The sequence below is a fragment of the Hyaena hyaena genome, unplaced genomic scaffold (assembly GCF_003009895.1).
Source record: "Hyaena hyaena isolate Hyena2069 unplaced genomic scaffold, ASM300989v1 scaffold_62, whole genome shotgun sequence".
Taxonomy (NCBI): Eukaryota; Metazoa; Chordata; class Mammalia; order Carnivora; family Hyaenidae; genus Hyaena; species Hyaena hyaena.
Window position 1 is genome coordinate 3,736,790 of NW_024080694.1, and position 25,447 is coordinate 3,762,236.

At 52.2% G+C, this 25,447-nt stretch overlaps 1 protein-coding gene across 1 annotated transcript in view; it reads right to left on the minus strand.

Annotated features, from left to right (window-relative positions):
- Positions 1–25,447, minus strand: part of ZHX2 (zinc fingers and homeoboxes 2) — a 162,499-nt gene that overhangs the window by 86,115 nt on the left and 50,937 nt on the right. The window contains exon 2 of the mRNA XM_039232020.1: positions 3,465–3,535. The gene's annotated coding sequence lies outside the window, so the exon portion shown is untranslated. The remainder of the gene's footprint in view (positions 1–3,464; positions 3,536–25,447) is intronic.

Below are 25,447 nucleotides of genomic sequence, written 5' to 3' on the forward strand. Positions count from 1 at the left end.
GGAGGCGAAAGGTGGGTTCCTGAGCAAGCTCATCCTGCAGCCCAGGTCTACTACTAACGCTTGATCAATGTTTCAGGCAAATGAATTTTTTTTAAAGGTAAAAGCAACAGCAAAGAGTTTATCGAAAGGGAAAGCACATAGTCCAGAAGGGAGTGCCAGCTCTGAGACGGAACTGCCCCAGGAAGTCTGGGTCTCACCCACTTACCGGGAGGTTAAAGGGAGGGGTTGACTATTCATGGGAGGGATGGGGCGTTTTCTCCTGTAATGTTGGAGGAGCTTTGAGGGGCCTTGCACATACCTAGTTTTGGTCACCTGACCATGTGTCTTAGCACTTGCCAGGAATATACCCAGAATATCGAGTAGCCTCTGTGTCCTCTAGCACCCCTGGTGGATGGGTCATTCTCAGTCCTTTAAGACACTTCGGGGCATGTGTGGGGTCGCAAAAAAAAAAAAAAAAAAAAAAAAAGGAGCCTGGCATTTTTATTCTTTAGTTAGCTCCCTGACTACTTGTAGGCTGACTGCTGCTTAATGCAGGACATCCTGGTTTTTGGTCTGTTCCCTCATTCCTATGCTAACCTGCCTTTAACACCATCACCCCGCCTCTCTGCACAGCTGGCTCTCCTTTGGGTCCCCGGCCCACCCACACCTGTGTGACTCACACATGTGTAGTGCTCATTCCTCTACCCATTTGGGGATGCTGGACCCCCTCTGCCTGTGACGCTCGGCCCATTCGAACAACCCCGACAGCATCCTGGGTGAGTGTATCCTGCCCCAGACACGGTTTCAGAGGTGGCTGCTTGAACGTGCCGGCAGCATGTCCCCATGTAGCCTGCCTGCGTGCTCTAGTCCCTGGCAATCAAGGCTGCCTCGGTGACTCTTACAGGTGTGTACCCACACCAGCCCATGGGGACCCTCCCTGGCAATGCCCTCCAGAACCTCCTAGGTCTGCTTTCAGGGCAAACATGGGCATTTTGTGGAGTCTGAGGCTTGGAGTTAGGCAGATGCCAGCGGCACCCAGTTCAGGCAAGTGCAAATGTTTATCTGGAACCTGCTACAGGTCCTCGTGTGGTAGGTGGTGCCCGCATCGTTCAGAGAACTGGTCTCCCAGCAGAGGAGGCATCCAGACCTCACCGGGGAGGGGACGGGGAACAGGCATCAGCTGGGAAGCTTGACATTATGCCACCCAAACTCCAGTCTTAAATGACTTTCCGTCTGCATCAATAGAATCTTCCTTTTGTACAGTGCTTTTCAAGTAGTTAAGACCATTTCTGCAAGAGAAGAAGGCTAGCACTGGGTTCCCGTTCACTGGGGGACAGGGAGGCCCTGAGAAGTTGGACCACTTTCCAGGAAGGCCCCCAACAGGTAATAAATGGCTGAGCTGCCCTTGCCTTTGGAAGGGTGCCAGGACTACAATGGGCCGTCAGAGGGAGAGCAGGAAAAATAGAGACGCCTTGATCACCTTCTCACAGCATCACCATCTTGGAGAGTGGGCTCGGGGGTGCGATTGCTGCCCTGGGCCCCCACCCTCCTGAGCCACATCTTCGGACCCCCAGCCCAGAGCTGTCTCCTCTGACTCACGCTGTCCTAACACTGGACACATCCTGTCCCAACACTGAACCTTATGTCAGGGTCGTGCCCCACACATAGAACAAAAACAGGGCTAAGGTTTATTGGCTCTTACTACGGACTGGTCTATGGCCCAGTGGCTAGCGGAGGAGGCGAGATTTGAACCTGGGCAGACTGAGTCCAGCGGCCCTGCTCCTCTTAACTAGACATTGCCTCCCAGGGTGCCTCCTCATCGTTTTCCCTTTTAGTCATTTGACAATCACTTACTGAGCACCTACTATGTGCCAGCTCCTGTGAATCAAAGAACACAGCCCCTGTCCTCAAAGCCCCACTCCTGTTTGAAGATTTGCCAAGGAAGCATCGAGACATGGCTCAAAAGCATTGTCAGCCCTCCGTTCCCATTGCTTGTCTTCAATCCCCCCCACCCCCCGACCTCTCCCCAGTCCCCCACAGCGCTCAGGACTCATCTGAACAGACAGCCTATGCACAGCGACTGTCAAACTCAATTCTTATCCATGCTGTCAGTTTCTTAAAGAACAACCCCGTCTCTGGCCTCCCTCGGCACCCTGCCCTCAGGGGCCCTGGATAAATATTTACAGCTGCAGCTGACCCAGGCCCAGGGGAAGAAGGCCCAGTCACAAAGCACAAAGGAAGCCTGGGGGTCATTACTCAGACCTTCCCATTCACAGCGGCTGTCCCTCCTGTGCAATTTCCCCACCCGGTCTCGGTGCCCTTCTGCTCACGCTAGCTTCAGTCTGGGGCACGGGTCTTGCCAAAGTGCCCCAACCCCTTTAGGAAGCCACCCTCACTGTCCTCCCACAGCCTGGGGGCCTGGGGGAGCCCTGTCACAGTGTCCCCCAGGCCTTTTTTTCTGGTCTGTGGGGCCTGGATCGAAGCTCTGGATGATGTGACCAGCTGGTTAATCTTTTGGTGGTCCCCGGCATGGGACAGGGCTCCCCGGAGCCTCTACTCAACCCCCCCCCCACCCCGGGCCTGGAGAGCTGCCCACCCCATCACATGCATGAGGCTGGGGTCACACCTGTGATATGTGTGTGCATCTGGCAGTGGCTCAGGTACAACAGAGCCCAGTGGACAACCGGTCACAGGAAGACCCGAGGATCATCTCACCCGGCAACTTTCGGTTTGACAGCAGAACCACAGCCAACAGCAGTGCTGAGAGAGTGTGCACACTCATACTCCCCCCTCACTCTCCCCAAGCCCCCCACCCCTCGCCCTGCTGCCCTGGGGGTTCTAAGTCCTCGTGGAGCAGTCTGAAAACACTGCCCTAGTCAAAACCGCTCCTTTGATGCTTCTGCAACCTGCACTTGAATTCTGCCAGCAACAGGGAACTCACTACTTCCAGTGAGCACCTACGCCACCTTTGCATACCTCTTTTGTTAGGCATTCTTCCTTAGGTTGAGCCAACAGCTGCCCACTTTTCTTCATGACAGCCTTTTAAATGTGCAAAGGTGGCTTTCTCACTTCTGGTCAGGTCTCCTCAGGGCTATGGGTTACAAACTGGTGTGGACCAGGGGAATTTCCTCTCTCTTCTGGCAATACATCCCTACCCTGGCCAAAGGCTCCCTGAAAACAGCTCCAAGCTCGGGCCCTCTGGATGGTGCATCTGAGCCGAGAAAGGAAGCCCAGCCACCTACGGACTTGGTTCACTTCCAGGAAGGGACTGATAGCACCCCTGCAAATTGCAAGGGACTCACGCCTAGTGCCTCTGCGCTGGGCCGTTTCCAGGTGCGTCTGGAGGCCCACAGTTTGAAGCTGCAAGAGTCAGCCGCCCCCCTGGACGGGCTCCAGAACTGGGGGCCCTGTGCCCCCTGCTTATCCCCTTCCCCTTCCTGAAATCCAGCTGAGGCCCAGCCTCCACCCTGCACGCCGTCACTCACCAGTCCCGGCTTGCTTACATCCTGGGGGTCTTGGTACGCCCGGACTCCGAGAGCAGCCAGGGTGTCGAGGCCTGCAAAGAGGAGAAACTCGGTGTTAAAAGCCGGGCGGAGAAGCTGGGGGTCCAACTCTCTTTCTAGGCGGGACGGAGGACAGGGGGCGGGGGGGGTGCCGGGATGGAGACGGGGTGCAGAAAGGACAGGAAACGGTAAGGACGAAGCTGCTCATGAAACCAACCTCAAAACCCCTGGGCTTTGTGGGGATGCTGAGAGGAGGCAAACAAAAAGCCCCCCGCCCTGGGTGAGTCAGCAGCTTGTTGAGAAGCAGGCCTTCCAGGAGGGGAAAGGCAAACGCAGGATGGGATGGGGTGGGGAGGGGAGGTGTCTCTGAATCTCACGCCTGCGCTCCCGGGGTCTCTGGGGTCTGCTCCTAGCCGCGGCCGGCGGCGGTGTTTCCATTTTGACCAAGGCGAGGGGGAAAAGCCCTGGGCACAGGCCTCGAGTCAAAAAAAATACTGCAGCCCTCAAAACAAAAGCCCCAATTGCGTATTTATATCCTGGGAGGCTCCTGCCAAGGGAACCCTGTGTGCTTTGAAAATTCCTCAGGAGAGCCATAGCCGGCGGAGTAAGGCGCAGGCCCCGCTCGGAGGCTGTTCCCCGCAGGGCAAGTTGAGGCCTGAGCTCTAGAGGGTTCTGCAGCCGCGGAGGCCCACCTGCGGCGCACGTGCGCGCGTGGAGCGGCGAGCTGATGAGCCGCAGAGGCCGCGCCCCTCACGCCCCTCACCCAGCCTGCCTCCAGAGCAGAGCTGCTTCGCTCTCGTTTCCCTAAGACTTCAGCGGTGAGCAGAGGTTTCTCTATCCACCGATGCCTGTTTGCAAAGAACCTTTCGACTTGAGGGAGGGGGGATCTTCATGGCAGTAGTTTCTGTGGACGTGTTACCACGCACCGGGCCGCGTGTGCACCTGCTCTGCGTTCTCTTCTTCAAAAGGGAAGTCGTATCACCTGGGAGCTCGTGGGAAGAAGAGCGACTCAGGCCCCACCTGGCCCTACAGAGTCAGAACCTGCCTCCTCACAAGCCTCTCCGGCGACTTCCAGGCACACTAGAGCCTGCAAGGTTCTTCTCCGTAATCTTGGGAGGAATAGTAACAGTCATCCATGACCGTGGAGGGAAGGAAGCCGTAGCCCATTCTCCAGGTGAGGAAACAGGATCACGCAGCCAAGACTTGCTCACTGCTGGTAAGTAAGCGGTAGAGCTGGTCCAAGCCCGTGTTCGTGTGAACCCCAAGCCGGTGTTCCTTTCCGCTGCGTGATCTTGGGGAAGCAGAATGAGAGGCTGCAGGGGTGGGAGGGCAGAGGGAAGGGCGGTGGGCCAGGGGCAGGGGAGAACCTCAGGCCCCAGAGAGGGAGGGGCCTGGGTGTCCTGGGGGGCATTCAGAGAGGGAGGTGCTGCACACTGCAGACGGTTTCCCCTCCTACTCACTTTCCGGGAGGCCCACAGAATTTTCCAGTTAAAGGTTCTGGGCCTTCCCCCTGCAGGAGAATTCAAGCTTCTGTGTTAATCCCAGTGAGTAATTTATTCGGACTGCAGGGAGCCTGGCTCTCCCACTGCTCGTAGAACTAACCACGCGGGGGAAGAAGGTCCCGGGAGACCAGCTAACCTTAGTGGTCCAGGCACTGACTTGTGGGAGGGAAGCCCATTTTAGTTGAGAAAGAGCTTTTCACCCATTAACTAATTGCTTAAAAGAACTTGGAGAGTGTCACCAGTGCCATTTTGCAGATGAAGAAAATGAGGCACAGAGAGGGTAAGTGATTTTCCTGAGGTCACACAGCTTGTGGGTGGGCTGGGGTTGAGGTCCTCTGACAGCTCAGCCGCTCCTGATGGGGAAAGAGATCACGTCCGTCATGGGCTCATGACGCTCTCACTTAAGTTTCGCTCAACTCCACGTGGTCTTGCTCTACACTCAGCTCACAGAATGGGTCTGCCGAATAGACTCATGGGCCAAGAGGAAAATGGTCCACAACCCACGCAGGGTGTGTGACTGTGACCTTTCTCCATGGAAACTGGCCAGCTGGCCTTCTGGGCTTATCAGTTAGTCACGTATCACACTACGTATTGTTCCTTCCACGGCACTGGCTTCCATACAGCAGATGAGCTCACACAGGTATTCAGGGGGAGGATGTCAATCAAATCCGGAGGTGGCAGCGGCTCAGGCAAACGTTCCAGCCTGTGAATGCTGTGCCCCAAGTGATGGCAGCTGGATGCAAAGCCCCCGAGCACAGCCGTCCAGACACCCTCCTCCCTCCACGCTCCTCTGCTCGGCTCAGCATGCCCACGTGCTGTCTGGAAGCTCCTGGGGCTCGGTCCTCATTGATCTGCATGCAGAGGCCATAGGCTAGACCATCCGTCTCTGCTGCCCTCCCACCCGAAACTTCTGGGAAAGGCGATGTCCCCTTCTGCCTGCCTAGCCTCAACCTTTCTCTAGCCCCTCCCATCAAGTCCCCCTCTTCCTTTAAAAAATAATTTTTTTAAATGTTTGTTTATTTTTGAGAGAGAGATAGAGGGCCCGCAAGGGAGGAAGGGCAGAGAGAGGGAGACACAGAATCTGAAGCAGCTCCAGGCTCTGTGCTGTCAGTGCAGAGCCCAACACGGGGCTCAAACTTAAGAACCATAAGATCATGACCTGAGCTGAAGTTGGAGGCCCAACCATCTGAGCCACCCAGGCACCCCTTAAAATATAGCCTCCATAGTGACTCGCACCTTAAGTTACTGATGTATTTCTTTTTTAATTCAAAAATTAGCATGCCCTTTGCACTGTGCTCGTTTTAATACTCTTTTATGACAGAGTTGCATGGATAGTGAGCACTCTGCTGTCCCCCAGGGCGCGACAAGTTTTGAATTTTTTCAGTTATCATTACAATCATTCAGTTGAATGTAAGTTGCATTATTAAGTGCTAATATCTATATGTAATACATACTGCACATAGTTACTGAATACTGAACATGTCAATACTAAATACTGACTATATTAAACGCTTAAGTCTTTAAGAAAGTTTTTTAACATTTATTCATGTTTTCAGAGACAAAGGCAGAGTGTGAGAGGGGATGGGGCAGAGAGAGAGAGGGAGACACAGAATCTGAAGCAGGCTCCAGGCTCTGAGCTGTCAGCACAGACAGCTTAAACTCAGAGCTTAAACTCAGGAACTGCAAGATCATGACCTGAGCTGAAGTCGGATTCTTCACTGAGGCACCCAAGTGCCCCTTAAAGTACCCATGTATACCGATTCTGTGCTGAGCACCAGATAGACCTAAATAAATAAGACCCAGTCTCCACCTTTAGGAAACTCACAGTATAAAAAAGGAGGAAGATAAAGAATAGACTGACGGTTGAGCGTCCAACTCTTGATTTTGGCTCAGGTCATGATCTCACAGTTTGTGAGATGGAGCCCTGTGTCGGGCTCTGTATGGACATCACAGAGCCTGCTTGGGGTTCTTTCTCTCCCTCTCTCTCTGCCCTGCCTGCCCCCACCCCTGCCAAAATAAAAAATAAACATTTTTAAAAAATCAATAAATCATGGACTGAGTTTGAGAAAAGACAATGTGACAGAAGCAGTACGGGGTGAGGGGAGAAGCCGGATGCCTCATCTGTCTCAGGATAAAGACCACACTCCTTACCCCAGGGCTTCCAAGGTCCAGCCCCGCTCATCTCTCCCCCACTGTGTTCTGGGCTTCCTGACTGCCAAGCTTCTTGAACCCATCTGCCATGCTCTGGGCAGCCACACAGCTACACTTTGTCCCTTTCCTTCAATGCCCTGTCTCCTCCCCTTCCCCTAATTAGCCCCAGCTTCCCCTATAGGATTGAGGGAGGCAACATCTAAAATGCTTAGAATCTTGTCAGCAGATACGTTAGCTACTGTTTTTATTGATGGTATTTTAGTATTCTCCTCAGCTGGCTGGGTGCCTCTGGAGCAGAGAGAAGCAGAACAAGTTGCATGGGGTTGCACAGCGAATTATTGCCAGAGCTGGGAGAGGTCTCCGTGACTCAGTCCTGTTCTCCCTGTTTATCGTCAGACCCAGCCCACGAGACCCCTGACTGATCCAAACCAGCATGGGGGAGAGCACTGGACCGGGAGACCGGACTTCTGAGTCTGAGTCTCACACACTTGTTCTGTGCCTTCACGCCGAGGACTCCTCTCCTCGGGACCCTGGTTTCCTCCCCAGCCAGGTGGGGCTCTATCCAAACCTCCTCCTTGGGCCGCACAGGGGAGCAGACACCTTGGTGCCGAACACCGTTACCGCATATGGAAAACGGGAGCTCGTTGTGAGCATTACAGATGAATTAAAGGGCTTTTAGGTGTTCTTCAGGCTCTAAATGTGCATGTATTTCCAGTCTTCCTGGCTCAGGACTCCTTTCACCAGAAAGTGTCGGTCTTACAGAGCAAAATCCCAATAAGGAGACATCTGCCCAGGGGATTTTCCCTAGAGCTCCCCTGCTCTTTCCCTGATGGCCTCCTTTAAGCCTACTTGATTGCTAGACACTTGAAGGAGGAAAAGGGGGAAAGCTATTTGAACAGTTTGTAGGGGAAACCCCCACCGTCCCCACGCTCACCCCCACTAACACAGTTTATTCCATTCCATTTCTTCATTCAGCAAACATTTAGCAGAGGAGTAAGAAACTCCAGTCTGGTAAACAGGTCATTATGTCCTGCAGTGATGGCCTCATATTGAGGAGAGGGTGAGGAACCCATGGAATCCAGGGGAGGGATGACGGGCTCCGGACGGGGCCACGCCAGGCTGGACACGAGACGAAGGTCAAGCCCAAAGAAGGTAGGAAGCTACAAGCCACTCTGAGCAGCCATCATTCTGCAAGCTGGAAGTGTAAAGTTGCCTGTCTTTTCTCCAGAAAATGTTTCACCTTGATCACCAACAACAGCTTTTAATTCAGAAAGAGCATCACTAACTAGCGAGGGGCTAACGCAACGGCCACCACTTCCTGAGCTCTTGTTGTGTGCCAGGTACTGAGCTGAGTCCTGCCGGTGCCGTATCTCTCTCCCATGGCAACTCTGAGGAGCACGCGTTCATGTACCCATTTTAAAGATGGAAACCTGAATCTCAGAGTGATCAAATACACTGCCCCAAGTCACAAGAGCTGAAAGTCCAGCACTACGGTTTTGAACTCTGGCCTGACTGGACAGTCTTTTCATTTTCCCCCACACCCTCTCTTGAACTTTGGCTCCATGGCCGGAGTTGCTGGTAAACTGGGCATCTCTCCTCCAATCCCAACCTTTTCTTCTACTAAGACCCCCGAGAGTACAGAGAATGCTGAGTCTATCACCTGGTGTGTGGGTGCAGCTTGATGTCTTGAAAGAGAACACTGACTTCTACTCTAAAATTGATCTGTGTTTGTTTCCAAATATTTCTTCTTCAAAACTGTTAAGCACAATGGACGCTCTAGGAAGACGTGCCCAGCCCCGGGCAGGGCAGGGTCTGTTTTGTTTACTACTGTCTTCATTCTTCCAACAACACTTCACAGGGCGCTATGGACCAGGGCTGGGGAGGTAAGGTGAGCCCTTACGGCAAGGCTGGAGATGAAGACTTCAAACACATTCTTGTGCCAACGAAGCACACGGCAATGGCAGCAAGGGCACCAGGAGGGGCGCATGGGAGTACAGCAGATGGCGGCAGATCTGAAAGCCAAAGGGGAAGGAAGGCGAAAAAGCTGGAGAAGGGTGTGTGGGGTGCCCTGCTGGATACAGATCCTGGCAGCTGGCTGGAGTGGCCATATCCAAGCAGGCTAGAGAAAGAGCAAGGACCAGACCTTTCAGAGACCTGCAGGCATTTTGAGAAGTCGGGTCCTTATACCTGTGAGTGATGGGATTCTCTGTGCCTGCAGTACCCCACACATGGTGGCCCTCAAAAGTAGCCGCTTCATGGACAGTGGAATCTTGTTTCCGCCAGGGGAGGAGGGGCCCTTCACATCCTCCAGCAATCTGAGAGCCATTGCTGTTGCGAAGGACAACCACAGGGCAATCTGATTTGCATAGGGAAAAATTGTCCCCGGGCACCTGGCCTGAGCCTCGAGGCTTTGGGAACCCTGGCTCCGGTGGCTGTTGGCAGATGTTTGGGGATGAATACACCTTTGATTACAGCTCATGTTTCAGAGGGAAAAACACAGCTCCCTGGAGATGGGGATTCTATGAAAATGAGCCCTTGCAAAAGAGAGGCAAGGGAGCTAGAAACATAAGCCCTCTGGGTGGGCGGTGGTTTCTTTATTTAAAATAAACAACAATAGCAAAGAGGATCAGCCTGAATGAGATGCAGGTTCTTGATAATCCCTAACAGGCAGAACTTAAAAGCAAGTGGCAGAAGGTGGTTGAAGAGACTGGTCTGCAGGAAGGCTGTACCCGGCTATGATATGCAGACAATCTCCAAGAACGAGTGTGTCAGTTTAGGATATGGTTTCTAACATTTAAGAGTCCTGTGTCCACAGACAAATGTTTTACCTTCTCTGAGCCTTAGTTTTGTCATCCATACAATGGGTATGATAGGGATTGGATAGTATTAAAACGTAGGGTGTCTGGGTTCAAACCCATGTGCCTGAATACAAATGTTCTCCCGCACTGCCTCTTGAACTGAAGACATGTTTCTTCCCCTCCCATCATGATTATCTGGCACATAATAGGTGCTTAATAAATGCTGGTTCTGTGTCCCTTCTTTCGCCACCATATTTAGTACAAATCTGGGCATCCAGGAGGTGCTTAATAAATCCATGCAAATTAGACCTTCCTGTGTGCAACACAGTGGCTGAGAATACAGAAAGGAGAAAAAGGCAGCTAGCTGTTGTTTTTTTTTTCTCCACTGCATCCTGTTTCGAGCCCTTTATTAAATTCTTAAGTATTACTTGCCTTCAGGGTCAAAATAAAATTTCCACAGATTTCCACTTTGTACTCATAAATGATTCTCGCTAAACTCTTTTTCTTTAAAAAACATTTTTTTTTATGTGTGTGTGAGAGAGCATAAATGTACTGACTCATAGCTGGAAAAACTCCCCCTAACACATTCCAAATTTGTGGAGTCACATGAATTGAATAAAAGCGCTTAATGTAGCTGCTAGTCCAGGCTGGCTGGCGAGCGGTTACACCAGCTTCGGGACCCCATCTCTCCCTTCCCGCTCCTACTCCAGGAACCTGGGAAGATTCTATAATAGGCACCAAATACCTGATGCAGGTTCAGTGCCTGCAAGGATTAAAAAGGATTTGGCACCTTATCTAAATCCAAACTCGAACTCTGCAAGGCAGTGTAATATATATTCCAAAACATCAAATAAAAGTTTGCATAGAGGGTCACTGAAACTTAGCAACTTCATTTACCGACTCCAGTTTATGCCGGGCACTGTACCTGCAACAGCCATCCTGGTTGGTGGGGTGATTCCAGTCAGCCTCCTTTTACAAGTGAGGAAACTGAGGTACAAAAGTGTTAAGTAACTTCTCAAGGTCTCACAGTGTGCAGATGGTGGAGCCGAGATTCAACCCAATGTAGCTCTAGAACAGATGCTCTTACACGCCCAGCCATTCATTCTGAAAGGAAAGAACCCTTCTGCAATGAAGAAAGAGAACTCCATTTATCCCACAATTATCTATCCAACACTCAGAATACAAACACTGCACCAGATGTCCAAGGGAGGCTGGTGGTAGGCGATTTGGTTACTGATTTCAGTGAGTTTGAAATCGCATAGAAGAGCTATGATGTATGCACAAATAATCACAACAGAAGTAAGTGAAAATGCCAATGGCAGGATTATAAAGTGGCGTGCACGGGGAAGGCTTGGGAAGGCGAAAGCTTTGGCTGGAGTGATCTGGAAGGGCTTCCTGGCAGAGGTGTTATTTAAGCTGGATTGAAGGATGTGTAGGATTCAGACAGGAGGTGGCCAGACAAGGCATTGCCTGCTTCATACTGGTGAGAACACACAGGTGGCCGATGGCCCTGGGAGTTTCCATTTTGGTTCTGATTTGAGACCTACCACTCTCAGGTGCAGACATCTTTCTTGGAGTAGCTGAAAACCTCTGTCTGGCAGGCGGAAAGCGCGGGCAGAAAGAACAGAGGGAAAGGGGCATCCAGGGTGAGAAGCCTGGGGAGAGGAGGCAGCGTGCTGGAGAAAGGGTGCAGGGGTGCAGATCTGGCCAGAGCAGGAGCTCCCGGCCCCCCTTCAACTGGGTTGACTCTGAGCAAACCCCTTGCTCTTGGGCTTGTTTCCTTTATGCATACGGAGCAAAACTAAGGAAGTGCCCGAATCCTGCAGCTGGGCGGAACCTTGGAGAGCTCCCAACTTATCCCCTTGCTTTGTAGACCAGAGAACTGAGGGCTGGAGAAGCTGAGTGGAAGTCCTTGGGTTTGAAGCCACGCCGGTGGGATGGGAACTCAGGGACCCTTTTCCACGTATAAGTGCCCTTCCTGCGCCCACACAAGGGGCATGAGGAGGCCGGCTGTGGGAGGGGAGGCAGACCTCAGCTAGTCCACTGGCCTCGCTTAGGCTCTGCCTCCCCCAGTGGGCGGGAAGCCCTGGAAGGCTCGGCCGTGGGCTCTGAGAGGTGCAGCCCCAGGCCTCCAGCCTGGGCCCTGCCCGCGGCACATCCTCCACTCTCGGCTGTGGCTGGCACCTACGTCCTCGCAGGGCCCCTCCCCCGACACTCAGGAAGTTTCCAGGAAACCATGACCAGGGCTCTGCTCTGCGGCCATGGTTTTCTCTGACAAGATGTGCATCTGGTTGTGACTCACAGAGCTGGATTTCCGCCCAGGGCCTTACATCTTGAGTGGGGAGCTCGTTCTCTCGAACTGACAACCTGGCCAGCCCGCCGTGACAAGGAGGCCCATGCTGCCCTTGTCGGCCCACGCTGAGGTCATCCGAATGGCGTCCTGAGCATTTCTCTTAGACCCGGCTCTGGCCGGGACAGTCTTCAAGGGTCCCTCTCAGATACCAGGCTCTTCAGCCAAAATCTCCCTGCTCTGGAATGATAGCTTCCCTCCCCGCATACCCTCCCGCCGCACCAACAGGCCTTCCTGACCACTTCAGCCTTCGCTGAGCGGCCTTCGAGGGCCCAGTTCAGGGGGCGTTATACCCTGCAGGGCTGGGCAGCGGTCTTGTGTCCCCACAAGTGAGGTGGACTGGACCCTGAAGTGGGGCCAAGAGCAAGCATAAACACAACAGTCACAGCTCGTGCACGCACTGAGTGTGTCCACCCGCAGGCCGCGTGCTCCCTCTTCCCCCACCTAGAATACTCCGACCTGAGTCTCTGTGTGGCTGTCAAGCTTCTTGACAAAGTCGCCTCCCAACGGAGGGCTTTCTTCCCCAGCTGCCCTTATTTTACCCCCTGGTTGATTTCCTCCCGGCCCATGTCCCGTTCTTAAATGACTGACCTGTTGGTTATCTGACCACATATTCACTTATTATCTGGCTCTTCCAGTAAGCGTGAGAACCAGGGATCGGCTCATCTGAATCACCAACCAGATTCCCAGCACCCGGCGGGGCGGCCAGAACAGAGGGTGTGCTCAGAGAGCGTTCCCCGAGTGCACACAGGCATCGTGCTGTCAGGCGTCGTGCATGTGCGCTAATCTCCCTCAGTCCTCCAGCGCTGAGTGGTTGGGGTCGAGCCCATTTTACAGTGAGGAGTTGGAGGCTCTGTGGGCTGAGGTCCCTTGGAGAATAAGGGCCAGAGTTAGGTTTCAAAGGTGAAATTCTGATATGAAAGCCCATGCTTTTGACCACTGGACTCTCCTGCTTGCCTTCAGTGTTTCCAGAATCTCCATAGTAAGGACCCGGGAAACACTCGTGGATCAAGTGATCTGGAATGCCATGTGTTAGGGAACGTTCATGCCCCTCTCCCCCAAATCCACATGTTGGAGTCCTAACTCCCCAGTGTGACTGTGTTTGGAAATGTGTTTGGAAACCTCTACAGGAGGTTAAATGAGGTCCTAACAGTGGGGCCCTGATCCCTCAGAATTAGCATCCTTGTAAGAAGGGACACCCGAGCGCTTGCTGTCTCTGTGTCATGCACTGAAGAACGGCCATGTGAGGACACAGCAAGAAGTGGCCATCTGCAAGTGAGGAAGGGAGCCCTCACCAGAAACAGAATGGGCTAGAACCTTGATCTTGGACCTCCAGCCTCCAGAACTGTGAGAAAATAAATACCTGTCGTTTAAGCCACCCCATCTACAGTACTTTGTTATGGCAGCCTGATATAATATAAGTAATGGTATAATATACCAGTTATACAATATACCAAACTGCCAGGTCTAGGAAAGTAAATCCTTCCTCCCTCCCTCCTGACTCCCTCATTTAAGCCCAGACAACGTAGAAAATCCCGAGGGGCTCCTCGGAGTTTCATAGTAGTGGCTCAGGTCCAAACACCCACAAAGGTGTTTGGTTGGGCTGGTTGGTATGGTGTTTTTAAAGACAATGAGGCTATCGGGGTGTCTGGGTGGTTCAGTTGATTAAGTGTCTGACTTGAGCTCAGGTCATGATTTCACGGTTCACAGGTTCAAGCCCTGCATCGGGCTTGTGCTGACAGCACGGAGCCTGTTTGGGGCTCTCTCTCTCTGGCCCTGCCCCTTCCCCCAAAATAAATAAAAACTTAAAAATAAGACCACCACCAGTAGTGAGGACTCAGAATGCCTTTTGGCGGGGCATGTATTCACCACTCTTTCCATAAACCATACTGCTCCCTGCTGCCCTATGTCTCTCAGATCCACAGGCCGCATTAAATGCCAGTGACACCCTGGGACCTGTGAGCTTGGGTGGGGAGAGAGGTATAGAATAGAGAGAGGTACGGGGTGCCCTGGGACACAGTGACGCTTGGGTGGGGAGAAGGGAGCAGAAATGGCGGGTCCATATGGAAGAGGCTGCCTGAAGAAGGTGGCTTTGGCCTGCTCTCTAAAGAATGGGTGGGAAATCACCAGTCAGGAGCAGGAGGGAGTGTGAATTCCAGGGAGGGGAGCAGAGGGGTGAGGGCCAGAGGAAGGGCATGGCCTGAGCAGAGAGCCGCAGGCGGCTGAGAGTGGCCCAGTGAAGCTGGTGGGCTAGAGCGGCAGAGGCCGGGGTACGGGGGGCCCTCCACACCATGCCAAGGAGACTGGACACTGTCTCATCCAGTCATGACCAGGAGTCCCCAAAGGCTTCAGCCAGGGAAGGGACATCAGACAACCAGGGTTAACACACACAGATGCTGGGTTTACCACTTCCTAGCTGTGTGACTGTATGCAAGTGTCAGTTTGGGGCTATGTGGCCTCAGGCACCTCATCTATAAAATGGGCATCATCTCAAAGGAGTACTGTGGGGAGTAGAAGCAAACTAAATGTGACAGCGGCCGGCATAGATCCTGACACACCAGAAGCACTCAATAAAGGATAGCTATCTTCATGATGGGTGTGTATTACTAATCCAGTGGTGGCCACAGTGTGGGAGGCGGCTGGGAGGAATCAAAGGTGCTTGCGAAGATTATTACAGTAAGATAGGAAAAACCCCCGAGGAAGGACCCAGGAAATACTCATGGGAGGGCAGGAGGAGGGAACTGTGACCTTGAGATCTGCTTTCTCAACCTGTCTCTGTCTGTTTCCTCATCTGTAACATGGGACTCTCCCTGCCTGTCCACACAGGGTTTCTGTGTGAATTAAACAAGAAAAGAGATGTGAGGCTGCTTTGAAGTTAACACCAGGCGCCCATAAGGGTTTCGCTTTCCTTTTCCCACACCCAGGGGAAAGACGTCTGGGGGGAGATAGGCACCTGTGCGTTATGTCTGCAAACCGTCAAGGCAAGAAAAGTAGTGGATGACAGGACAGCAAGATGCAAGCCAGGGCCTGACAGACGGGAGCCCGCGTCTCGGACCTTTTCTTGTGATCAGCCCTGCTTTAGCCTTTCTCACCTACATCCTCTGCTCACACCAGTGACTCAAAACTACTACCAGCTTCTCCACCTCAAAAGTATAGACTTTTCAGGCAAGAAACATGGTTGGATACAGTCCCCACAATTTACGGATGAAGCTGAGTCACGAAAGACCGTTGGTTAAAGCTCACCCTCAGGAGACAGACAGCCTGAGTTCATATCCTGGTTCCCCCATTTCTTAGCTGGGGGACTTTGGCCACGTTATTTAACATCTCTGTGTCTCTGTGACGAGGACTAACTGGGGTTATTAAGAGTGCTTACTCCCAAGAGTGGTTTGGGGAATGAAACAAGGCAATAAGTATAAAGCATGGAATGTGCCTAGCACCTGGGCGGGGGTGGGGAGCTGCTATTATTATGTAAGGCCCCGGGGTATTTTAGCGGTAGACTTGGAAATACGCTCTTTGCACGGCCCCACACCAAAATGTTTGATTCTAATCAATATGCTATGTTCAGAAAAATGGACAGATCTGTTTTGGAATAAAGAACACCTTCATGCATGCATGCCCCATTTCTGGAACATTCTAGGCCACCCAAATAGGATAGTAGCGGACTTCGTAGACACCTTTCTTACCACTTCATATTGTATCATTCAGGGAGGCAGCAAATAATGGTTCTCAAAATTAAAAAAACATTAAACAAGAAGCCGACCCAAAGCACCGTGGAGTAATCTGCTCCTCTAAGGCTCAGCTACTGCCTGTCATTCTGGTTCCTCCATGTAGCACATTTTCATTTCCAAAGGTCTTTCACCTGCTTCTCACGTCTGCCCTGCAGCAGATGGTTATTCCGAAAGTCGCTCAGCTATTGAGTAAGACTAGTTAGCTTGGATCCGGCCACTATCACTCCCCATGGGGACAGGGGACATCTATTTACTCTCTCTGTACCTCCAGCAAGTGAGGATGGAACACCACCATCGTCCCTAGTCGTTGGGAGATACCAGGTCACGCACACCAGGCCAAAGCCTGGCCTGTAATACTCCCCTCATCCAGGAAATGTTTACTCCGCCCACGCCTCAACATCCGCCCATGCTGGGGGTTCAGCAGGGATCATACTCCCTCCTCTCATGGGGTGGAGTGTGACAGGGAGAGCAGACCATGCAACGACAAGTAAACATACAGTGCCAAGCACACCATGCTCTTTGAAGAAAAAACAGGAGATGGATGGGGAGCTAGTTTAATGACGACCCTATGGGGGTCAGCAAAGACCCTTCAAGGGAGCATCTTTTAAGCAGAACCTGAATGAACCAAGGGAGAAAAGCACAGACTGCTGGGAAAGAGTGTTCTAGGCTAAGCAAGCAGCCTTGTGCAAAGGCCAGTGCATGTGTGCATGTGTGTGTGTCCGGGCTGAGCCAGAGCCAGGGGGCAGAGGGCAGGTGATCGTGTGGGGTCTTGTGGGTTGCTGCCATGAGGGCTTTGGCCACTGCTCTGAGTGAGAAGGGGAGACGAGTGGAGGGCTGGGGGCAGGTGATGGGCAGGGTCTGACCCATGGTTTGAAAAAGTAGCCATGAGGAGAGGAGACACTTGGGGGGCATGTGCGGGAAGTGGCAGGGGGCGAGGGGGCAGGAGGTGCAGCCTGGAGGGCAGCCAGTGGCACTGCCACGGTCCACTCGAGAGGTGAGGAGGCACCACCGGGGGGAGGCGTGAGTGCGAGCTCACATGTAACTACAGCGGCCCATTTGCATCCACCAGAATGGGGAGGGTGCCCCTTGGGGGGTGCGACATGGTGCTCCCCGAAGTCAACGGCCGATCAGTGAGGATCACGAGAAGAGCAAACGGTGAGGGTTTGCTGGGTGCAACTGGCCGAAGGACTTTAGTCATTCATAGTGGGTTGAATTGTGTCCTGCTCCCAAAATAACAGGTTCATGTCTTTGTCCCCAGAACCTGTGAACGTGACCTTATTTGGAAAGAGTCTCTGCAGGTTAAATTAAGGATCTCAAGAGGAGATCGCCCTGGGCCCTAATCCAATGACAAGTGTCTTCATAAGACACTCAGAAGAGACACAGAAGAGAAGGTGATGTGAAGACGGAGGCAGAGCCTGGAGTGAGGCAGCCACAAGGAACATCAACGGCCTCTCGAAGCTGGAAGAAAGAGGGAAAAAATGTCTCCCAGAGCTTCCAGAGGGGGCGTGGCCCAGCTGGCACGGGATTCGTGAGCTACAGAACTGTGAGAGACGACATTTCTGTTGTGTTAAGCCACCAAATGTGTGGCCACTTGTTATAGCAACCACAGGAAGCTACGACAAGGAAAACCAGGCACACAGAGGTGAAGTAACTTGCCCAAAGTCACACAGCAACCGAACAGCAGAGCTGGAAATGCCGGAAATGCCCGGCTCCAGAGCCGCTCGCTCTGTAGGCAGGTATCGTTAACCCCGTGTCTCCGATGAGGAAGCCGAGATCAGAGCCACAGGGACGTGCCAAGGAACAGAGCTGGTGAATGGTAGCACCAGGCTCCCTGGGGCCTCTAGCAGGGGGGCCAGATGCCTTTCCCGCCCTTGATCCCCACCTCTCCGCTTTGCAAAACCCCAGAAAGGCCCCCGTCCAGCCTCTCCACTGCTTCTTGGCAGCTGCCACGGGCCCTGGGGCTTTGCCGGGAATTCTGTCCAATCTGGTGATTTCAGTTTACAGCCGTGGGTCCCCCCACGCAAGCGGCCACGAAGAGACTCCGGTGAGGTGGTGGCCTCGGTAGACAGATTTCGGTGGTGCCTCAGGATTCATAACAATCACTCAGGAGCTGCGGCTGCTCTGGGTTTCTAAACCTGCCTCCACGTTCTGTGATACGCACCCCAGAAGTCTCTTGGCTCCCACCCCGCGGGGGTAAGGACGGGAAAGGAGGGTGCTGGGGGCAGGGTGCACAGGCCTCCTCGGCTAACATCTGTCTGCGAAGAAACACAGATTGTCCACTTCCTCTTCCTCTGATGCCCAGGAAAATATTTTACTGGACAAAACCCAAATATTGGGGATCCAGGGAAAACACTGTCCCCACCTCCACCCGCCCTTGCCTTGTCAAATGTTCATCATTTTAACAGACATGAACAGTGGGGCCTGCAGACGGCCCAGGCCTGTGAACAGAGCCCACGTCTCTTCCCACACAAAACTGTGTTGTTAGAACACTTAATGAGGAGAGGTCAGTGATTTTGGGGGGTGGGGTGGGAATTGGGGCAAAGGGGGGGAGGTGTTCCCTTTATGAAGAATAAAATAATTAAATTCAGGTCAGTGGAGGGAGTCACTGGGCTGAAAGAAATTTGGGGGCCCCGAGAGGGACGGCGAGAGGCACAGGAACGAGCGTTATGTCTGCTTCGAAGCAGGAAGGTCTTTTTAGGATTGGCTGGTTCTGCAGGGCCCCCTTTCAAGGCACACACGTACACAAACACACACAAATGACACACACACTCCGGCCAGGAGATAACGAGGTTTTACCCAAAGGCTCACTCACTTGTTCATTCTTTTTTTTTTTTTTTTAATTTCTAGGAGAGAGAGAGAGAGACAGCGTGAGCAGGGAAGGGTCAGAGAGAGAGGGAGTCACAGAGAGAGGGAGTCACAGAGTGAAACAGGCTCCAGGCTCTGAGCTGGCAGTCGGCACAGAGCCCGACGCGGGGCTCGAACCCACGAACCGCGAGATCATGACCTAAGCGAAAGTCAGACGCTCAACCGACTAAGCCACCCAGGCGCCCCTCTTGTTCATTCCTCTTTGTGGACAAAGTGTAGCCACCCTCCCCGAACTGACTCAGCCCAGAGTGAACCCTTGTTTCCACGGGATCCCCACCGCAGACCTCTTCTTTCGATCTCAGTGACATGACCCTTGCTTAAGACACGTTTGGAAGCCCTTAACTGGAGTGTCTTCACTGTCAGGTTGTCAGGCAGAAAGCAAACTGGGCACATTATTGTCTAATTGCCCCTTATTCTCAACACCCGCCTCCTGCCCCGCTCCCCCAGCTGTATTTCTAAGGGAAGTCTGGCTCCTGGTGGTCACTGCCAGCCTCAAGGCTAAGAATGTGTTGGGGGGTGAGGTGGAGGGGTGTTCAGGGGCCTGGGTTGTTCTCAGCCATGGCACCACCTCTGGAATAAGAGGTGAGCTTCCCAAGGGGATGGCTTGGACGAGCACAGCACCCATTTGCAAAGGTGGGTTTTAGGGACCACTATGGTGACTGTGTTTTAGAAGTCAGCTGTATAATGTCACGGCACCTGCCCTGGGCTTGGCCCGGGGCCGGGAACACAGGGCAAGGAGAGTCAGGAGGTACGAGACAAGGCCTCCCTCTGTCTCCATCTACCCAACAGGGGAGCCAAGACTTACATGTGAGGAGTCACCTGGGGCCGATGAGGTCACGTGCCTTGCTATGGTGCCCACGGTGGCCCGGCTGCAGAAGCCCTTCGCAGAAGGTGCCAGGGAGGGTGGAACTCGGGGGAGGAGGAGGAATCAGGTGGAGGCGGGGCTTGTGCTCTACTTCCCAGAATGGGGAGGAGGAAAGATGATGGGCAAAGGGGCGGGCCCCTGGGGCAGAAGGTGGTGGGGAGAGGACAGGCTCCTGGGTGGCCTGCTCCCAGATCTCAGGGGAAAGCAGATCTGCAAGGGAGAGGTGTGGCCATGGCCGGCCAACCAAAAAGGAGCACTTCGTAGGGGCCTTCCCATGCACCGGAACATCGCTTTTGGAACATAGACTCCTTTTGAGAGTGGGATCCAGGAATATTGCGGAGCATACGCGCCGGGGAGCGGATTCCGCTACTAAGTACATCACAGACTCACTCTGCCTCGGTCTCTCTGTATAGAAACGAATCATAAAAACAACAGTTAAGGTTCATGCTCCAGGCCCTGTTCCGGGTACCTTCCCTCTTTTAATTTAATACTACTACTATTCTTATAATTTTGAGTGCTCTTGGGTACCACATTCCTTAGCCTCTCAAATAGAGCTAAACACACCGTGTATCTCACCTCAGAGATTTTCTTGAGGCTGAAATAAAACAACGAGGTCTTTTAATTAAATGGAAGTCCACAAAAGCTTGTTATTGTTGTTGATGTTATTGTAATTTTACTGGGTTTCATTTATTTGGAAGCCACCACAGGCTAAAGGTTATTTAAGGCCTGAGCACAACATTAAAAAAAAAAAAGAATCACTTTCAAACGTTAGCTGAGTTAAGATCCCATGGAGATTGGCAAAAGAAAACGTTACTGAAAACCCGAAACATTAGAAGGTAGGACATTGGGGTTTTTTGTTTATTTCTTGTACCAGACCCAAAGTTCTGAGAAGGGGTCATGAATGGCTCCCTGGCTCCCTGGAGGCTGAAGGAGCCCCGCGCCTGGCCAGGGCCGGCGTTCTTTACACACAGGCTGCTGGAGATGGGCCTGAGCACACCCTGCTCACTGAAAGCATTTATTCTACACCCGGGAGCAAGTGGATACGACCAGCTCTTTGCCATCAGAGGACTGAGTGTTTGGGGAAACGTATCCTTCTTCTGAAAATAAATGCAAATGGATCTCCCCATTCCCTGCCCCCCCACCTCAGAAACTCGTTCCTCTGTAGATGCCCCATCACATCACCAGCCACCCACCAACCCACCAGGGAGTTGGGGGCCATCCTTGCTTCTCCCCTTTCCATTAGCGTCCATGTCTAGCCCACCTTAAGGCTGGTGCGCGACCTCCATCTCCAACCCACCCACGTCTTCTCCTATCCACAAGCACCACGTCTCTGCTTGCCTGGACTTCCACAGTCACCTCCTGAGTGGTCTCCCTGTTTCCCCTTCTGCTCTTTCTACCCCCACCAAAAGATCTTCTGACAATGTGGACCAGATTGCAACACTCTCCTGCTTAAACTTTCCAAGGCTTTCCATTCAACTCAGAACTACTCACATTTCCTTTACTAAGTCCTACGAGGCCTGGCAGAATGTGGCTGCCGTCTGTCTTTCTTACTCACACGGGGGATCTCCTCCCGAGACCCCGTTCTCTCCTCTGCAGATTGGGTGAGATGACAGCTACCTTCCAGGCTGGTTGTGAGGCCACCGGGCATGGGGATTATAAAAAAGTGCTTTGTAAACTAGAAAGTGCAGCATAATGTAACCTCTCTCCCACTGACAATTGGGCTTTTGTGTTTTTACTCCTGTTTTCATGGTGTCCAGTTCTGTTGTATCGGTATCCTTTTATGGTTTGCAATTTTATATCCTTTTCAGACACAAGGATATTTATGTACACAAGGTAGTATCGAAAACTACCACAGAAGCATCTCAGTATTGCAAAGATAACAGCTCGGCTACGGAGTGCTTAACACTTGGACAATATTTGTTCTTCCCTGGGTAGAAAATTAGAGCTTTAACTATGCAGCCAGATTGCTGGAGGCCTAGTGAGATCTCATTTACATGATAAACCAGTCACTTCCCTTGGGAAAATGATACAGCAATCACATGATCTTCAACAGCCCTCCAACATTTGCAATAGTGGCAGATAATGTTTATTGAGCTGCTACTTTGTGTGCGTCCCAGTATGAAGCACTTTTTATATCCTTCTCCGCTGTAAAGGTGAAGCCTCACTTCAATGTTATGGACTATTATTATGGTCCAGATGAGGAAGCTGAAGCTCAGAGAGGTTAAGTAACTTGCTCAAGGTCACACTGCTAGTGAGAAAGAGTTCTGATCCTCTGGCTGTTTTAATAGCCCGTGTTCTTCAATTTTACCCTATGTGTGTTTGGGGGCAACAGGGCCACAAATGTGTATATCTGTGGGAGAGGAACAGGGGGACTAGGGGCTTGGGGGTTGAGACAAGCCCAAGGCCACAAGCCCACGGACACCAGAGAGCTCGGGCAGTGGGTTCTCCCTGACTTGAAGCTTCACTCCTTCATGTCCTAGGAAATAAGCTGCCAAGTCAGATGATGCCCAATGGATTTCCCACTGATCAGTGAGAAAGAAAGTAATTCTCTCCTGTGATGAGCTATTATTGCCTTTTTCTATTTAAACCAAGAGATGTGTCTGTGTGTGAGAGAGAGAGACAGACAGACAGACAGAAACGGAGAGCAGCACACACACACACAGAGAAAACCAGAGTGCCAGGTCCGACACATGGTCTCAGAAGCTGAAGAAGGTGCTCTGGCTGGGGATCGCCTTCGTCTTCCTTCTGCTACCCCACTCACCATGCTCACCGTTTACAAAACAGTCACACGGAAGGAAACACAACCATGGCAATGCCCTGCTTCTACTTCCAATTCTGCTCCTTTGCCCTGAAAGTGCTGTACTCCCCTGCGCCCCGCTTTCTCGTTAGTAAAGCAAGACCCCGAGATTTCTAGAATCCCTTCCAGCTCTGAAGACGGGAGGGATGCTTTCATAGCCATGACCTCTTTTCTTTCACCTCTCAGAGGAGACGGGCAGGTTGGACCAGCCACCTGAAGCTTGGAGAAGGTAGCCTGGTTCAGTGATGGATCCTGGACCAGAGCTGTAACGTTCAATGCCAATTCCAATGTCAGCTGACTCCACCAAGCTGCCTTCAAGTGTGCATGCCTATCCGCTGAAAACAGAAAGGATAACACTCTGAAGGCTCTGCGTGTAGGTCTCTGGCCACCCTGAAGGGTCAGTGTCCTTCTTGCCCTCCTTCCTTCCTTTTCTCCAGAGAGCCAAGAGCACAGGTAGGGGAGGGAAGGAAGGAAGGGCATGAACAGCTTGGATAACTTCCTGAGACCCCTATGATTCCTGCCAGATGTAAAAATAACTGGGGAAAAAAAAACCAACAATGGACCACACACACAAGCAAGGTGTGTGTGTGTGTGTGTGTGTGTGTGTTGGTGAACCGTGCGAATAAAGACCTAAGGGTGGAACGAGCCTTCACAACCACTTGGGTTTGCTCTCTACTCTGTCCTACATTTCTTCACAGATCATGGAACTTGCTGTTAAACAAAGGACAAATCTTCCCAAGTTCAGGGGAAGGAAGCTCGCCAACAAAGACGCCCCGGAATTCGAGTTAGGATGCAACCTTCTCCATCTGTATCTGCTGAATATTTCCTGGGATCTCACACTATAGCTCTTTTCCAAGCCCGTTACAGGCAAATGGAGCAACAGCTGGCCAGCACCCATCCAGAGCCCTGGCCTGCGGGTGGCCTTCTGAGATCTGGCAACAGAGCCCAGTTTTTACCCAAGGAGCTACGAGAGCTACACGTACAACACCCTATGGGGCCTTGAGGGGTTCCCTAGAAGTGGGCTCAATAGATGATGACATTAGGGGCAGCCATGCTGTCCCGAGGGTGTGGGTCAGAGGCCACTAGCAGCAGGGCACCTAATGAAAGGCTCCGGCCTCCTCCAACCAACAGTACCACTCCCAGCCCGCGTGGTAAACCCTCTCTGGACCCGGCTTGCAAGTCCCATAACAGAATCAGTCATGGCTGAGTCAGTACAGAGAGGCCTTGTGAGTAAGGAAATCAGCTGGGACACTGCTCTAGAAAGTTCTGATTGCCTTGGTCATAGGTGCCATCTGAGATGAGCACTCGATCTAACGGATCCTCGAATTCTGAATCTGCAAACCCTATATACTAACAAGAAACACTGACTCTAGATATCTAGCACAGGGCCTGGCATGGAGCATGTCACAGCAAACACCAGCTTCTATTATGACCACCTAAATAATTTTGAAAGTCTCTCTTAAGAAAGTTCATGTGCTGACAGGGCTTCTCCATGAGTGAAGATGCCCTTGCTGGTTGCTAGTTGGGCTCTCAGGGAATGAGCTAGAGCAGTGGTTCTCAAAGTGTGGGTGCTGTGTCACCTGGGAATTAGTTCCAAATGCAAATTGGTGGGTCCCACTCCTAGACCTGGGGCTCAGTCATTTTATAAGCCCCCCCCCCCCCCCCCCGTGATTCTGATTCCCACTCAAGTCTGAGAACTACCAAGTTTAGGCACAAATTGTCAAGTGTGAATCATGGTCAGAATTTCCTGGAGGTGGTCAGGGAAGAAACGCAGATTCCCAGGCCCATCTCCCAGGGACTCGGAATCCTCGGGTTCTGGAATGCAGCCTGAGATTCTGCAATTTTTTTTAATGTTTATTTATTTTTGAGAGAGAGAGAGAAAGAGAGACAGAGTGTGAGCAGGGGAGGGGCAGAGAGAGAGGGAGACACAGAATCTGAAGCAGGCTCCAGGCTCTGAGCTGTCAGCACAGAACCCAACGCAGGCTCATGAGCTGGGAGATCATGACCTGAGCTGAAGTTAGACGCTTAACCAGCTGAGCCACTCAGGCGCCCCTGAGATTTAGCATTTTATCATGCTCCCTGGGTGATTCCTCCCTGGCTTTGTTGGGGAGAGAAAAGCATAGGGGCTAAAAGGACCCCAGGGCTGGGGGAGCTGAGGAGGGGCTGGGGGCTGAGACAGAAGAAGCTATGGAAGACCAAGGTTCTCAATCCCAGCTTCACAGATTTATGAGTTAGGATCTCCTACCACCTTCTCATTTTCCAACCAGGGAAACTGAATCTCAAAGAGAAGTGATTATTCTAGCAGAGCTGAGACCCAAGCCAGGGGCCTCCCTTCTTCTTTTTTTGTTTTTAATGTTTATTTAGTTTTGAGAGACAGAGAGAAACAGAGCATGAGCAGGGGAGGGGCAGAGAGAGAGAGGGAGACACAGAATCTGAAGCAGGCTCCAGGCTCCAAGTTGTCAGCATAGAGCCCAACGTGGGGCTCAAACCCACGAACCATGAGATCATGACCTGAGCCAAAGTCAGACACTCGACTGACTGAGCCACTCATGTACCCAAAGGCCTCCCTTCTGAAGCCAGTGCTCTTTCCACTGAGCCCCACGACTTTTGCTCCTGTGTTCACTCCTCTGCAGTATCTTCCTCTTAGTCAAGCATTGAATCCAGGCCCCCTTCCTGAGTGTTGATCAATTAAAGGTGAGATCCATGGTGACGATAGAATCTGACTTCAGATTTGAGTGCAAATTTAGCCTCAGTCACTAAGGAGTTGAGCCACCAAGTCACCTTCTCAAAGCCTGGGTTTCCAAATCTCTAAAGTGGAAATAAGCTCTGACCTCACAAAGCTACTGAGCAAGTCAATAAGAATCATATAGCTGAAAGTGCTTTCCAATCTGCCCCCACAAACACAGAGG